The following is an 18,455-nucleotide window of genomic DNA, read 5'->3' on the forward strand; positions in this document are numbered from 1 at the left end:
AGAGGACGCAAGGGAGGCGAAGAAATCCTGTAAATGTCAATCCACTCATAATGCAATATGTAAAGACTATGGCATACAGTAGCATTCAGTAGCTCCACCCACAGTATTTGTAATATAAATATTTTGTCACAAAAATATTATCACAAACATATCACATATCACAAATGAACTTTGTGCTGGTAAAGTGAGCATGGAAGCTTTTGTACCACAGATCAATTTGGCTTAACATTTGTTTCCTTCTAACAACTTTCATCTGTTGGAATTTTCACTGTCAAACGTATCCAGTTATTCACATAGTAACGTTTTGTCCAATTTGTGTGTGTTCCACCAAATTTTAAATCATCTGCCTGTTAAACTTTCCCACCTGGGACAAATATTAGCACCAAGGCCACAATGAGGTTGCTCAGATTGGGAACTTTGATCACACTGTTTGCCTCATGTATGTAATAATATTCTATAATACCCCACCCCCACGTAAAACGTCAAACCTTCATGGTTCTAAATCAAGCAAATTCTCTTCGTTCAAAGTCACTTCCCTATCACTCTATTGAGAATAAAGTAAATAGATCCACAGCATTAAAAATTTTGAATAGGTTTTTCTTCTTGCTTTCTGCCAAAACTGATAGAGCGGATCCCATGTCAATTTCAGGGAATGACCATGATACCTTACCTTTCCTAGCTCTTCCAGTTCAGAGAGTTTTGAGGCCCTACTTGGGACTGCTGAAGCAATATCCTACTTAGGATAATGCTTTAAACAAGGCCAGTAAATCTTTTCACCCAGTGATTTTCTATCACTCTTCGTGATGCAGAAGATGTAATTGTCCAACCAAAGTCAATCATGCCACATGGAACTACAACATCAGTGAACATTCCCATTACCCACATGAGAAAAGGCATCCATCTTAGCTCACCCCTGCAGGTTCAAACTAATGTAGACATTTACTTCCAGTTTCTGAATTTGCTGGGCTCAAGGTTAATTTCTCAGGCTCACCATGTGTAAATCAATAGGACATATATTTCCAAACTAGCATTTCATGGGGACGAAATCTGAAAATAATGACACGTTATCAAGAATGACTGAAAATTTTCTACACAGTCAGGAGACAGGGCCTTGCATGCCTCCCTTAGGCTAAGCAAAATAAATTAAAATGGCATATTCATTATGCAAAATAAGGCACATTTAACATTCACATTATGAATTCAACATTAATAAGCTTTGTCATTGTTCATATTACAGTAGATTTAAAATGAAAGAACTCTGAAATGCATTGCATTATGTACAGTGCAGAACTGCGATCTCAACATTTAGATGTAATATTGTAAAAAATTACTTTGCGGAAATTCATTGTCATTTTAGTGCAAACATATTATTTAACATTTGAAGAATCACATTGTATTGAATTAATTGGTTATACAGCAAGTTTAAAGTCTATGACACCACACATTAGTTCTCTATTCTTCAGTCAATGCACACTAATATTGGCTTTCCCTGCACCACTTTACAACAAATCTCTTAGTACTGCAATTAACAAAATGCAAAGATTGTCACATATGGATGATCACTGCGACGTCAGGGAAAGCAATACCTTTTTGCTACATCAACATTTTTATTAAATCAAATGTATTCTTTCTTCTAAGGGTCACTCAATGTTAAATATGCCTTAGAGATTTGCATTGTTTAATGTTGTTTAATTCAATCAATCAATCAAAAGAACTTTATTCGGCCCGAATTGGGCCATAAAAGTGCAAAAATAACATCATACTCATAAAAATTTAAGAACAGAATGCTAAAAACATAAAACATTAGAAACAGACATTATTATACATATTGATCAATAAAACTAGACTATCCAAATATTTCATAAGGCGGACAGGCTTGCAAATGGCTTCCCAACTAAAAGTACATATACAGTACAGCCCGTTGAACTGACAAAGCGCTCAAAAATCATCATCATCGTTAAAAAGATGCATTAGAACACAATATTTAAATATTTAAAACATTTTAAACATAAAAAAGTATGAATTTTGGAGACTGACTAAACATTCAGACCCCATAATCATATAGCTTCCATGATTTTAATGCGGCCCTAATAAAATTCGCAATGCTGAAACAGACTTCAGGTGCAGCAGCAGATTGCAAATACCTCAGGCCAATTATGTGAGATGTAAAGTGCATGTGTTTTAAAATGGGCCGAAGAAAGAGATCTCGAAACTCGGAATACAATCTGCAGAAGAACATAAAGTGCCTTGTGGATTGAATTGTAACACCATCATGGGGGCATTGGCTGCACATAGTTTCTCTTGAACCAGCCACTGGAAAGGCAACCAAATAGTGAATTAGGATAAGCCTCAGCCTTGTCACATAAAACTTGTGCTGGGGATTAGATAACCATAACAGGTATGTATTTGCCTCTGTAATATTATCAAGTTGCATAAAATTCAGCACTGCAAGGCCATACTTAGAGCCCTTGTGATGTGCCCTTCTTCTGCGTAAGACAGGTAACGCCTTTAACACATTCTTTTAGCTGGAGGTGAATGTTATCAGGAAGATCAAAAACCACATTTAGATTGAGGTTATCAAAGAGCCTTGTGATATATACCAACCATGTGATGGAATGCCAATTATCCAGCTTTAGGCAGTCTGCTAATACTAGCCACGAAAATTTAGCCGTTGGGGTGCCCCATATTTCTATACATAACAACAAAGGGCCCATAGCCACAAAGTCTTCGATATAGGCCACACCTGATTCTAGATGAACAATAAAGCTGGCAGTACTTTGTGGCTGTGCTAGCAGTCGAAATAGAAATTTATTTTTGACTGCTTGCACTCGACCCTGTAATGCACAATCCCACACCCCCTCACCATATACCAAGAGTGAGAAGCATTTACTCCTGTACACCTGGATTAATTCCCTAATAGGTTTGTGGCCAAGCCGGCTAGCTCATCTAAATAAGGCGTCGGAGGAGTCCCCCATTTTGAGTGCTAGCTGGGCAATCTGTCTCTCCCAAGACCAGCAAGCATCATACAGAATACCCAGGTAACAAAAGGAGGGAACTTTCATTAGATTGGTCCCTCCAATGGAGAAGACCTTTGTTTTAGTTGCTTTTAGGCCGCAGGTCATAATAAACGATTTCTGAAAATTGACTGTGAGCTTTAATTTAGACATAAAGGCCCTCATTACAACCCTGGCGGTCCGTGTTAAAGCGGCAGTAATACCGCAAACAGGCCAGCGGAAAATAAATAGGATTACGACCGTGGCGGAAACCGCCAACCTAGACAGCCACTTTAAAACTCCGACCGCCACAGCGGTAGAACCAAATAGCGCAGCGGTCACCGCCAACAGACAGGCGGGAGACAAAGTAACGGCAACCCTTTTACAAGAGGCCTATCCGCCACCTTTTCCGTGGCAGAACCAACACTATTCAAAGCACGGCGGAAACAGTACACAGAAGGGAAAACACTCACCTCTCGACACCCAACGAGGAATCAGGACGCCATAGAGCCCGAACTACATGTACTGCCCATGTTGGTTTACCTCCTCTTCTACCAGGAGTACGAACTGCGGCGGCGGTGACCATGGTGAGTACTGCACCTACAAAAAAGGGGAGGAGGGAGGAAAGAGAGTGACACACACACGCAACACGCAACACCCCCACCGTCACCCTCACACACAACAACAGACACACAAATACATGCAGCAACATTACACATACACCCCCCCACCCTTTGGAAGAATGCAAGGACAAAGGGAAATGATTGTAACCGGTGTAATCAAGAAAAATCCATTATTCCAAAGTCAAAATTCAGTATATACAAATATGTACACAAACTACACAAGTCCGGATAGTGTACTAATAGTCCGTGATAGATAGTGTATAATTGTCCGTGGACCACCTGTCCCAAAATGCGAGGCCCACACATGATACCTGACTGGAAACGGAGAGAACACTGCTGGGGCATCAGATCGAAAATATACAGGGACCTCAGGGGGAGGGGGGCACCTCAGCCTGATGAGCGCACGACGCCACTGCTGCATGAGGGGGCTCCATTCCCATTGATGTATCCTGGGGAGTGCAAAGCCACAGTCTCTCAAGTCTCTCCAGTGGATGGTTTGCCCACTGCTTTATCCTGGGGAGTGCAAAGCCACAGTCTCTCAAGTCTCTCCAGTGGGTGGTTTGCCCACTGCTTTATCCTGGGGAGCGCAAAGCCACAGTCTCTCAAGTCTCTCCAGTGGGTGGGTTGCCCACTGCTTCATCCTGGGGAGTGCAAAGCCACAGTCTCTCAAGTGGATGCCTTTCTCCACTGGTTCTGGAGGGGGTCTGTGCCCAGAGGGCTTCATCCTGCCAAGGACTGAGGTAGTGGATGTCATTCTCCACTGGTTCTGGAGGGGGCCTGGTGCCCAGAGTGCTCCATTTGCAGTGTGGCCGGTACAATTCCCTCACCTGGGTGTTTGCTGCCATGAGATTGGCGAGGTTCAGGTAGCATGATACGCCATGGAGGCAGCCACATACCCCACACTGCTGCGGCTGCGCCTTCCACCTGCAGGTGTAAACAGTGATGGAAGAAATGCCTCATGGAAGCTGCCCAGGGTCCAGGAATACTCCTCTAGCCTCAGACAACTGACCACTGGGGATCGTAGCCATGTCAGCGGTGGTGCCTGTGTCCAAGTACGCTGCGGGGCTGGTGTCTGTTGCGGCGGTGCTGGTGGCGGTGCATGGGTCAGCACCTGCAGAGGGACACAGCAGGACGTCTCCTGCAGCCTCGGATGGCTGCCCACTGGGGAAGAGGCTGGGGACTGTTGCTAAGGCTGTAGACATGCCAGGGACGGTGCAGGCTGTGGTCGTGGTGGTGAAGCAGCTAGCGGTGTTTGCCGCCGTACAGGTTGGCGTTGATCGTGGGCAGAAAGTGTGACACAGGTCCCTCAGTTGGTGCCACCATGCCCTCTCCTGACCTGCTCTTCAGCTTTTGCCCCCCCCAGCTTTGATGGTGCCGCAGTTGTCTTGCCACTATCCCTTTTGGTTTTTGCTGAGCCTTTGGTGGCTGGTACTTTCGGCTTCTCCCTCCAGGATGTGGGCACCTTTTTTGGCTGTACTTTCGGCTTCTCCCTCCAGGATGTGGGCACCTTTTTCACCTTGGCAGGTGGCGGAATGTCCTTGCCTTCGCTACGTGGCACACTGGCAGCCCTGATGGGTGGCGCACTCCAAGACCCTGCAGTTGCTGGCACCACTGTGCCTGGGGATTTGGTGGCTGAGGTGCTGGGCTGGGACCTGGAAAGCCTGGCCCTAGGAGAAAGACGGGGGTGTAGGGAAGAGGTCAATGTTAGCCAGGAAGAGTTTTTTAGACACACTGGGATGGGAAGATGGAGGGGGTTTGTGAGTGGAGGTAGAGGTAGTGGTTGTAGGAGGTGTACGTCTGCTGAATTTGGGTGAAGGTGCATGGGCCGGAGGTTGTTGTAGGTGGATGGCTGTTGGGTGGGTGTGTGTCTGCGTTTGTGTACTTTGGGAGGAGGGCTCACTGACACACTGGGAGAGGATACTGGGGATGTGTGAATGGTTGTGGGGGTGGTGAGTGCACGTGAGCAGTATGGGGTGATGGGCGTGCTGGTGATGGAGGCAGTGGCTGAGGATGTAGTGCATGCAGGTGTGAGTGGAGACGAGACAGCGAGGGAGGAGGAAGACATGGAGGAGGGGGACACAGTGGAGGCAGTGGTTGTTGCTGTATCTGCATGGGGATGGTTCTTGTTTGAGTGCCTGTGGGATGTGTGGTGCTTATGTTTGCCATGTCCACTCTTGTGTGTTGATGAGTGTGCATGCTGGTCTGATGGTGTGCTTGGGATAGGCTGAGGTACAGGGGATTGGGTCTGGGTGGAGGAAGTTGGAGGGGGGAGGCTGGACACAGGGACAATGGCTGCCATCAGTGCTGAGGCCAGAGCCTGAAATGCTCTCTGTTGGGCTGCCTGCCCGGAATGAATGCCCTCCAGGTATGCATTTGTTTGTTGCAAATGCTTCTCTACGCCCTGGATGGCATTCACAATGGTAGATTGCCCAACAGTGAGGGATCTCAGGAGGTCAATAGCCTCCTCACTGAGGGCAGCAGGGCTGACAGGGGCAGGGCCTGAGGTGCCTGGGGCGAAGGAGATGCCCAACCCTCCTGGGTGAGCGGGCACGGGACACACGCTGAGGGGCTGCTGGGAGGGCGGTGCTGGTAGGGGGGGTGGCTGCTGTACCCGTTGATGCGGTGGGCACAGAGGTGCCTGCCACCGCAAGGGAGCTCCCATAAGAGGAGGAGTCGCTGTCACTGCTGTCTGCTCCTGTTCCTGCTGTGGAGCTCCCCTCGCCCTCAGTCCCACTGGTGGCTTCAGACTCCGTTGTTTTGCCCTCCAGGGTCAAGTGGGTTGCTGCTCCCTCCTGCTCCGGTGCCAATGCTCCTCCGCCTGATGATGCTATTGCACACAAGAACAGGGAGACCACAAAAAGGGGGGGAAAGACAGAAGAAAGACATGTTCAGTTCATGCAACACCACTACCGTTGGCGGACACAACACACAGGGAGCAGCCCTCTGCACTACGCCATACACTAACAGTTCCTAGAAATTTCAGCTGACCATGGGGTACGAGGCCTAAGACCAATTGCTGGACACCTGGAAGTCACAGGAGCCTGACTAGGTGTAGATGGCTCTTACCATTGGTGGGGTTGGGGTGCCACATAGCCTGCCTCACAAGGGACCTTGCCTACCAAGTTTGCCCTGGCCTAGGGGAACCCACCGCCCACCTCCCCCACCCAGATGCCTCGTTATGCGCGCAGAGTCAGATGAATGAGAGTGTATTCACCCCCTTGTGGCTGCTGTGATGCCCTCAAGCGCCCATCAAACTCCGGATAGGCTACCGCCAGGATCCGGAACATTAGGGGGGATCATGGTGCGATGGGCACCCCTCCCACATTGGAAGGCCATCCCCAGCAGGTCCTCTGCCGTCTTCTTGCTCCAGCGGCGCAGGTCCTCCCATCTTTTACGGCAGTGGGCGCTCCATCTGTGGTAGACCCCCAGGGTCCAGACGTCCCTGGCGATGGCACGCCAAATATCCTTCTTCTGGTGGGCGCTGACCTAGAGGAATGGTACAGGGGGAAAGAAAATTACTTACCCGTGCGGACTATCATACTCATTGCCCCCCAGTTCACACCCTTGCCCTGACGCACATACACTCCCCATCCGCACATGCAGGCCTCAGCCCCCCCATGTATCTTCCATCCACACCACTCAAAACAGGCATTGCCCATGCAGCATGCTCACAGTGTACTCACCTGTTTGTCTGGAGGATCATACAGTTGCGTGTACTGGGTGAGGACCCATCCACTAGTTTCTCCAACTCCTCCGAAGTGAAGGCAGGGGCCCTTTCCCCAGACACATGAGCCATGGTTGCTTCCAGAGTGAGGTCACAGCAGCACTTACAGTGTAGATCCTCTCCTGTTGAAGGTCAGGTATCAAGTGAGTGAACAGACAGAAAATGGTGGTCACGTCCACGGCGGTGGGTACCGTCGCTGCCGGCGTACATCGTCATTGGCTCCTGGGACCCATAGGGCCCAATGTTAACCAATGTTGAATTGCGCCGCGGTCTTCGACCGCCCACCGCGACAGTATACAATGCCAGCGCAGTTGCCTCATTTTCCCTTGTCCCACCTTACAGGTCAGGCAGCCGCCATTTCATGAGGCCACATGGGATGGATGTTAACTGCGTCACACCTATCTAGGCCGGGAATATAGACAGATACCTGCACATTACGGATTAATAACGTTTCTGAAAATAGGACATTGTGATACCTCAGTGTTGGATGACTCTCTACTCGCCGTTCTCCTCCAAAGGGCACGTCTGCTGTGGCAGGTGATGAGATGGCGGCATCCTCCGTTGTACAGACCCCGGGTGGACCTGTCGACAATGGAAGAGAGACACATCCTGATCACATACAGACTTGATCGTGCAACAATCCAGGAACTGTGTGCCCAGTTGGAGCCGGACCTGATGTCAGCTATCCGCCATCCCACAGGAATCCCCCCTCTAGTGCAGGTCCTGTCTGTACTCCATTTCCTGGCCAGTGGGTCTTTTCAAACAACAGTGGCCATGGCATCAGGGATGACCCAGCCAATGTTCTCTGACGTGTTGTCCAGAGTGTTGTCTGCCCTGCTGAAACACATGCGCAGCTACATCGTTTTCCCTCAGGTGGAGGATTTGCCCACAGTGAAAGGTGACTTCTATGCCCTGGGACATATCCCCAACATCATTGGTGCCATTGATGGTACACATGTGGCATTTGTACCCCCTGCAGAAATGAACAGGTGTACAGAAACCGGAAGAGCTACCATTCAATGAATGTGCAGATGGTGTGTTTGGCAGACCAGTACATCTCCCATGTCAATGGCAAGTATCCTGGCTCTGTGCATGACGCTTACATTTTGAGGAATAGCAGCATCCCTTATGTGATGGGCCAACTCCAGAGGCACCGTGCGTGGCTAATAGGTGAGGCCAAGGTCCCAATACAGTTGACATAGGTTTCTTGGTATGGGGCTGTCCCTAAGGGTTAGTGTGTGTCTAACAGTTGTCCCTCTACATGTGCAGGTGACTCTGGTTACCCCAACCTGTCATGGCTACTGACCCCAGTGAGAAATCCCAGGACAAGGGCAGAGGAACGCTACAATGATGCACATGGGCGAACTAGGAGGGTGATCGAACGCACCTTCGGCCTCCTGAAGGCCAGATTCCGGTGCCTCCATCTGACAGGTGGCTCCCTATACTACTCACCGAAGAAGGTGTGCCAGATAATCGTGGCCTGCTGTATGCTGCACAACCTGGCTTTGCGACACCAGGTGCCTTTTCTGCAGGAGAATGGGCCAGATGTTGGTCTTGTGGCAGCTGTAGAGCCTGTGGACAGTGAAGAAGAGGAGGCAGAAGAAGAGGATATCGACAACCGAAACAACATCATCATGCAATACTTCAAGTGAGAGACAGGTAAGAAGTAACTGCTTCCCACATCTCATACTGTTGTTTGAGCTAACATAAGTCTGTCATTTTCACTCAGTGTATGGACCCTGACTTGTCACTTTGACTTTCGATTTCACAGATTTGGGTCCCACTTTGTGCCCTCTGCTATGCTTACTGCTGGCCTACAGCTTTGTTACATTGGTATGTGAACAAGTAAATTGACATTGCTATATTCCATAGTTATTGCAATTACACATTTGTGAAAGCACAGACTGACTCCAGATTGTTTTGTGATTGAAGTGTGTTTATTCCTGTGCTAATAAGTGGAGGGGGTTGTAAAATGGGCTGTGGGGATGGTGGAGGAATGTCCTTGGCAGAGTCCAGTCTATTTGTTTCACAGGTGCATTGTCCAAAGGGGCATAGGAAGTGGAGCAATGGCAGTTTAAGGATGGACAGAGTGACATAGTGGGACAGCAGGGTGACATTCAGGGGGGTCTCATTTCCTGGCGGGGGTCTTGGCAATGTTCTCTGTCTTGTTCCTGGATCTCAGGGACCGTTTGTGGGGTGGTTCTCCATCTGCAGGCGGTGGAGTGCTGGTGTCCTGTTGTTCCTGTGGCGGTGCCTCCTGTTCACTAGTGCCAGAGGAGGTGGAGGGCTGTTCATCGCCCAGCCTAGTGTTAGGGGCCCCTTGTTGTGCCACTGTGTCCCACCTGGTGTTGGCCAGGTCTGCCAGCACCCCTGCAATGGTGACCAGGGTGGTGTTAATGGACTTCAAGTCCTCCCTGATCCCCAGGTGGTATTCCTCCTGGAGCCGCTGGGTCTCCTGAAACTTGGCCAGTACCGTTGCCATTGTCTCCTGGGAATGATGGTAAGCTCCCATGATGTTGGAGAGTGCCTCGTGGAGAGTGGGTTCCTTGGGCCTGTCCTCCCCCTGCCGCCCAGTCCTCCCAGTTTCCCTGTTATCCTGTGCCTCTGTCCCCTGAACCGTGTGCCCACTGTCCCCAGGTCCCTGATTTTCTTGGGTTGGTGGGTTTGCCTGGGTTCCCTGTAGTGGTGGACACACTGCTTATTGACGTGTTCTGGGGACAGAGGGATGGGCCCGCTGTGTGGGTGCTGTGCTGGTGTTTCCTGAGGGGGGAGGCTCTGTGGTGGCTTGTGACAGTGTCAGGGGAACCGACTGTCCCGAGGTCCCAGATTGGCAGAGCTGGTCATCTGTCACCAGTTGTGCAGAGTTGCTGTCATCACTGTGGGCCTCTTCTGTGGGGGGACTGGATGTGCCTAGTACCTCCTGTCTGGTGACGTTGAATAGGGGTCCTGTTGGGGTGTAAATGCATAATTATTGTATCTGTGTGTTCCATTGTGTGCAATGGGTGGTTGACCCTCTACTCCAGTGCTTGCATTATTAGCTTGGTCCTTATGTGATTGGTGATTTTGGGGCATGAGTGAGTCTCTGTAGTGGACATGCTTGGGTGAAGGTTGTCCATGCATTGGTGTCATGTGTAGGGCTTGGTTTTGGGATGTGTGGGTTGTGTTGGTGGGTTATCTGTGGGTTGTTGGGGTGATGGGTGTGAGGGTAAGGGAGGGAGTATGTGATGGCATGCAGGTGGGGTGGGGGGATACGGTAGTAAAGATTTGCCTTACCAGAGTCCAGTCCTCCTGCTACTCCTGCGAGGCCCTCAGGATGCAGTATTGCCAAGACTTGCTCCTACCATGTTGTTAGTTGTGGGGGAGGAGGTGGGGGTCCACCACCAGTCCTCTGTACAGAAATCTGGTGTCTGGAGACCACGGAACGCACCTTCCCCCGTAGGTCGTTCCACCTCTTTCGGATGTCATCCCTAGTTCTTGGATGTTGTCCCACTGTGTTGACCCTGTCGACAATTCTGCGCCATAGCTCCATCTCCCTTGGAATGGAGGTCTGCTGCACCTGTGATCCGAATAGCTGTTGTTCTACCCGGACGATTTCCTCCATCATGACCCTGAGCTCCTCCTCAGAAAACCTGGGGTGTCGTTGAGGTGCCATGATGTGGTGCGGGTGATGTATGAGGTGGTGTCTGTTGTGATGTGTGAGGGGTGTGTGTTGTTTGAGGTGCATGGATGTTGTGTAAGTGATGGTGTTGTGTGTCTGTGGATGCTGGTGTTGTTTTAGGTAGTGTCTCTCTCTGGCGTGCTTTCAAAATTCTGGTAGTAAGGGTTTGTGGGTGATGTGGGTGTGTGCTTTATGTTGGATTGGGTGTGTGGGTGTGGTGTATGTATGTGTATCAGGTGTGTGTATTTCAAATTGTCTAATGTGGTTGTGTTTTATATATGTGTGTGTATTTCGAGCGCGGCGGGGTGTACTGCCAATGGATTACTGCGGTGGTGGACTTGTGTGGGTGTCTGTATTGTGGTGGATTCCGGGCTGTAGGTCGTAATACCTGTAGCAGAATTCCGCTGAAGCAGCTGTATGTTGCCGGTCTTCTTCACAGCGGTAAGCGTGATTTACCGCCAGGGTTGTAATGAGGGCCAAAGACATAAAACCCATCTAACAATTTTTGGAGGCCGTTGGCAGTTAACGTCCAAAGAACTGCATCATCTGCATAAAGGAGAACTGTGACGGCCTGTGTACTGACTCAAGGGAAGTCTGGACTGTAGAATTCTAAAAAGGGATCTAAAGAGTTAATATCTAATGAAAATAAAAAAGGAGGAAGAATACAACCATGTCTCACTCCTCTGGATACCCCAATTGATTCTGTACAATCACCAAAAAGAGTATAACGCACCCTAGTAGCTGTACCAGTATGTAGACACTGCACTAAATCCACAAGAGAATGATCAATCCCTGCCTGCTCCATTAAGACCCATAACATATGGACCACTAGGCCAAAAGAACAGGAGAGGTCCATAAATGCCATATGGAGCGAACCTCTCCTGACTTTCCCATATTTTCCCCAAATGAGGGTTAGATTTAACACCTACTCCACTGTCCCCAATTTAGATCTAAAGCTGCATTGTAACGGCGAAAGAAAGGCAGAGGATTCAGCCCAAATCTCTAATTTATCTAAGATGACCCACCCAAGGATCTTCACCGTGGAGTCTAGTAAGGACATCGGACTATAGCATGTAGGCGTACTCCAATCACCTTTTTTAAAGATGGGGACTATGATAGCTTATTTCCAGGAGTCCTTTAGGTTGCCTTTAACAGCTGCCCTAAGGACATTAGTTAATAGTGAGGCCCAGTGATCAATATTATGTTTATATAAAACAATTGGGAACCCATCTGGACCTGGGGCTTTGCCGCTGGCTGCACTCTGAATCTCATTGACAATGGCAGCATGGTTAATAAGATCAGCAAGCCATTCATTGCTAATTGTGTTAGATGAGGAAAGTGAGGCTTCCCTCTGAGATGACAGAATGATGGTCAAACCAATCCTGGCTACTAATATGGCACACAATGCTGACAGATAAGGTATCATTAAAAAGTGGTCTATTAACCGTCTCCCAGAAGAGTTTACTATTGTTTAACTTTGCAGCTCCGTCTAAGTCCTCCCAGGCCTTTATCCTCAGCTCATTTTTCTTTTTTTGTACAGCTGGTTTATAGATCTTTCTATTGTACTTTACAGCCTCTATGTTACTGGGCATAGAGGCGATGGACATTTTTAGATCTTTAAGTGCCGACGTACACTCATTATTAATCCAGGATTTTGTAAGAACTTCTCTTATCTGCATACTGGAGGTTAATTGATTCACCGTAGCCCTACTGATATTATTGAAACTCTGAAGAATAACATCAGACGGCTATTCAGGGATAAACAAGAAGTAAAATCATCCCTCCCATCTTTAATTATGGGTTTAAGGAAGGCTTCAGGATTTACATTATTCCACTTCAGGCAAACCTGCAATAGGTAAATGAGTGGCCTTTGGTGAGGCTGTATGATAAATACCAAGCAGACTGATGTGGATAGGATTATGGTCACTAAATGGTAGGCAGTGAACTTTATAAAGCCCCACATTACGAACCACGATAGAGGATATTAAGACAAAGTCAATTGTACTCCCACTGCTTTTCCCAGTAAAATTAGGGGGCTTGCTATCATTAGAATCCAATACATCCGAGGCGTCACCTAGGCTTTAGGATATAATCAATCTATTAAGGGCCTTGCCATACGCAGAGTGGATGAAATGTCCTTTTACCTCCCCCTGCGAATCTTAAAAAACACAAATGCATTACCAGCTGAACCAGCATTTTGTAATATGAAAATCACAAGCCCAAATTAGAGGGACAAACAATTTCTGCCGACTGTTATAAAATACTGACAATGCCTTCTCTAAATCCTCAACAATTGCAGCTGATTTTAGAGTGAAGTCATTGTAATAGAAATTGATTAGAATCAGGTTAATCACATTAGCTTTTTGCAAATGTAAAACTTGAAAGTTAGGGGAAGAGGCTATCTCCTTAACCTTTAAATTAGCTAACGCACATGATAAAAAAAAACTACTAAGCCCCCCCTTCCCTCTTCTTGATGATGAACTACGTGCAGGAGAGCCGTAAGATATATACCCATTTAATGTGCCAGTGTTGGGGGCCCATGTTTCCTGGCAACAAATAATGTCAAAGTTAGAAATGTACTTTAACCAGTCATCATTAGAGAGTTTATCATGAACCCCAGCCATGTTCCAAGATAAAAACTGCAGACCCCGGGCACAAGAACTGCCACTGTTATCAGGATTAGAAACTAATGGTAGATTCTCTAGGACAGAACAAGCCATACTAGGATCAGGGGAGGTCACTAATATCAGAGCCACAACCCCCGGGTCAAACGGCTTTGAGGGGATCAAGCGTGAATCTATATCAGGCAGGTCTGATAATGCTTCAAAACGGTTGGGGTGAGCGCATAGAGCTGGTGGAGGAGACCTAGGGATGGACCTTTTGTGCTTGTAAGATCTAGACCGGACTTCCTTCCAAGGCACCCCGGCTATGGGGGGGTAGAAGAACCCTAAGGGTCTAACCCTTATAACACTAGAATTTCAGTCTGAACAACTCAAACAAGACAGCAAAAAGTGAACCCAATTGACAGCCTTGAAATTAAACACAGTCCCCCTCAATTTGCTTTGTCGTAGAACCAGCCCAGCTGACTCTGCGTGCCATAATAAGGTTATTAATCACCGACTGGTGGAAATTAGTTTTCTTCTTGCACCAATTTGCAGCTTTATTGATCAGACTTCTAGTGTCCTCTATGGAATCCGTCGACAGAGGTGAAACACCGACTAGTATCAAGGTATAAGGGGAACTTTCGGGGGAGCAAATGCAACCAGGGAAGGACTCTCTTCCCCCTGAGGACAGGTTGCGAATCATTTGGATTAGACTTAACCCCAGTCATTCCTGTTAAACTATATAGGGAGCGCGCTGCGAAATAGGGCAGGGCTCTGCCCTATCATTAGGCTTAGTTGTAGGTAATCAAGTGTTGGCCGGGTGGACAGTGTAGGTTTTGACTGCAGATGGTGGGGATTTGTGGTCCCTTGGTCCTCCCATGTGTTAATGTGGGGGTTGTTAGGGTCCTGACCATTTCTATCTGTTGGCTCTGCCCGTACATGATTATTTGAAGTATTCGTCCATTGGTCCAGGAGTTTCTATATTTTTTGTAAATGGGCTGATATCAAGGCCAAAGCATCAGTTATCAGCTTACCAATATCTAAAATTAATTTCTCCTGAGTGATTACCACCCCCCCTCCACCCACTGGTAAGCCTGCGCCAGCTTGTCCGAACTGGGGCTCAGACTATGCTTGAGGGCGGCGACCTTCTGCTTCTTAGATCTAGTAACTATCTCAGGTCTTTTCCTTTTTACATGAAGTAACTTATCTTTTGTTTAAGCCTCCCCTTCAAAGACATGTAACAGGATTCTAACAGGGTTATCTCTACCTTTCAGGGAATCCCCACCCACACTCACCGGAATCGTTAAAGTTGAGAAATCAGACCAGCATCTCCCCCTTGGGGGTCTGATGCCTGCAATAGGACTGGGCCTAAAGCCAGCATTGGGGTTGGAGCTAAGTCGCCAGGAGGTGATAGAGGTAGCAAGAGTCTTCTCTCAGTCAATTCAATCTCCTTGTTAAGTACGCCCACAGCCCTTTGTAGAAAACCATCCAGTGTAGACTTAGTGGGGGGTGGGGATGATGCAATAGTACGCCTGCCCATAATTGATAACATTAATGAACATCTCTCTGGACAAACAGCCCCAAAATACAACAGCAAGGTCACAATACCCTAACAATGGGCCTGGAGCTCACTATAATTAGTTAACAAGCTCTCTGGACAACCAGACTCAAACCAGCTTCCACAGGATCTGAAAGGCCAAAAGGACTGGCCCAGCCCAGCCCAGCCTCAACTGGCGTGGATGGGCGCAGATGGGCCCACTCTTGGTGTGGTCTTCGCCAGGGGCACACTCCCGGGAGCGTCTCGCGTTGCGGGTGAGTGTGCTGGATTTTATGCACCTCCTTGCGCTTGGCCAAATGTCAGCAGCATGTCCCAGGCCGCGAGAAATGCTGGGGAAGCGAGTTCACAAGCCCCCGGTCCCATTCAAAATGTCACACGCTGCAGGTGAGCAGGCTGGATTTTATGCACCTCCTGGCGCTTGGGCAAACGTCAGTGACATGTCCCAGGCTGCGCAGAGTGCTGGGGGCATGGGTTCACAAGCCTCCGGTCCTGTTCAAAGTGTACCGCACTGAGGGTGAGCGTTCTTGATTTTATGCGCCTCCTGGCACTTGGACAAATGTCAGCGGCACGTCCCAGGCAACAAGAAATGCTGGGGGAGTGAGTTCACAAGCCCCCTTTCCAATTCAAAGTGTCTTGTGCTGCAGGTGAGCGTGCTGGATCTTATGCACCTCCTGGTGCTTGGGCAAACGTCAGCAACACATCCCAAACTGCGAGGAATGCTGGGGGAGTGACTTCACAAGCCCCCGGTCCCATTCATAGTGTCCCACACTGCATGTGAGCGTGCTGGATTTTTTGCTCCTCCTCGCACTTGGGCAAATGTCAATGGCACGTTCCAGGCCATGAGGAATGCTGGGGGAGCAAGTTCACAAGCCCCTGGTCCCGTTCAAAGTGGCCTGCGCTGCGGGTGAGCGTGCTGGATTTTATGCGCCTCCTGGTGCTTGGACGAATGTCAGCGGCACGCCCCAGGCCATGAGGAATGCTGGGGGAGCGAGTTCACAAGCCCCCGTTTCTCTTCAATGTATTCCTTTTAATCAGTTTTAGCGTTTATTATCTATTTCTGCAAAATGAAGCACACCTGCCCTTTATTTTCCCGTTTGTCATCCATCACAATGTTGGAAGTTTTTTCTGTAGGCGTTTGACTTGGAATGAGGAGGTTATTCTTCACTGATCTGCTGCACTCCACCGACTTCTGTCCGTTCCTCTCAGTTAATTAATAACCTTAAGATCCTCATTGAGGCAATGATTGCCATAATAATCAACGTAACCATGAAAAGAAGCAAAACTAATTACTTTTCCATTACCGGCTAAATTGGAGCATTTTAAGGGTTTTACTGAGAAATCCAGAACTGCAGGACAGAGGTGTGATATTTAGCAAATAATAAACTCCAAGTCTTTCTGTTGGTATTCAAACAGAATAATGTAATATTTTAAGCTGAACAAACATTGGAATTCACCATAGTTATTTGAAGTCACCATAACTCACACCCTCTCCAGTCACAGTGTTTTCATCAATGGTGTCATTTCAGATATCATCAGTGATGTTAATGATGAAATAGGACATGTGATGGGTGATGTAATATGTGAGGTCATAAACAGTGCATGATAAGGATGCGTGTTATTGTTACTTGACATAATCATGAACTGGTAAAGTTTACCGTTTTTTATGTTTAAACTGGCATTTTCACCTATCGTTAACCATTGTTTTTGCAGTGAATTTGTAAGTTCTTTTATTGCAAAGTAAGATAATATTGCCATAGCAAACTATAAAGCCCAAATTCCTGCAGGCAGCCAAGTTCCGCCGCAGAAGGCCCTAAGCTGTGTGCAGCATGGATTAGCTGCAGGGCAAAACACACGTGCACAGCCAATTCACCATAAACTGTAAAGCGTCATCTTTTTAAAAAAATGGTTTTCCATACAGTTACTCTGGACTCTCTCAGGAGCCAGGGAGGCCCCTGCTCACTTATGGGACTCCCCCGGGATCAGAGGAGTCCCACTTGCTCCTGCAAGAATTCAGGAGGCTCGTGGCAACCCAAACAGGCTTTAGGCCTGATTCACAAAGGCAAATTTACACTTTTGTGTAAGTTTACTTTGTTTTGGCATTCACAAACTCCAAGTTAATAGTAAGTTTTGGGGTGAAGAAATCAACACATAAAAAGATAAGGCATGCCTATTTTTTTTATCTGCGGAGTCTCTGCACTCATAAACTTATTATTAAAATGAAGTTTGGTGAATTCCAAAATAAACAAGACCTTACGCAAAAGTGTAAGTTTACCTTTGTGAATCATGCACGTTGGTGGTCATTACAACCCTGGCGGTCGGTGTTAAAACGGCGCTAAGACTGCCAACAGGCCGGCGGAAACCGCCAACAAAGACAGCCACTTTAACACTCCGACCGCCACAGCGGTACAAACAAACAGCTTGGCGGTCACCGCCAACAGACAGGCGGAGAACAATGTACCGCCCACAGTATCACAACAGTCCAATCCACCACCTTTTCTGGGGCAGATTCCCCATGAACAAAAACACGGCGGAAACAGGACTTAGAAGGGAAAACGCTTACCTCTGCACACCCCACGAGGAATCAGGACGACATGGAACCCGAGCTCCAAATCCTGCCAGCCCTCATCTTCTTGCTCCTCTACCAGGAGCACGAACGCCGGCGTAGAAGACCACGGTGAGTACTGCACCTATGACACAGGGGAGGGGGGAGGGAAAAAACAGGGACACACACATGCAATACGCAACACCCCCACCCCCACCCCCACCCTCACCCACGACAACACACGCACTAATACAGCATGATACATTATAGTTACACCCCGCAACCCCAACGGAAGAATGCAAAGACCAAAGAAAATGAGTGTAACCATTGTAATATATTAAAATCCAGTACGCAAAAATATAGATATACATTATAAACAAAATATACACCAAGAATAGTAGCCCAGTGTGGTATCTTGTATTTCCTGTGTTGGTTCATCCCTGGCCCGGGTGTCCCCTCTGACCCTTATCATAATGGGCTCTCCCACCAGGATTCCAGGAGGAGAGCTGAGACTGTTAGAGGAGATCTGAGGGTGACAAGGACTGTGATGTGAGGTGGCTGGGGCGTTGCATTATTAAACTTATCATTTCACTGTCATCGCTTTCCTGTGTAATCATTGGCCATCTCCACACTGGCGACTAGGATGGGATCCTGTGATGCAAAAGAGAACACGCCCCAACACGGCAAGTTGTGAACAGCACACACGAACTGTGAAGAAGGATTAATTGAGCGCTGTGGTCCTGAGACAGATTCC

Source organism: Pleurodeles waltl, chromosome 7 (assembly GCF_031143425.1).
Source record: "Pleurodeles waltl isolate 20211129_DDA chromosome 7, aPleWal1.hap1.20221129, whole genome shotgun sequence".
NCBI classification, from domain to species: Eukaryota; Metazoa; Chordata; class Amphibia; order Caudata; family Salamandridae; genus Pleurodeles; species Pleurodeles waltl.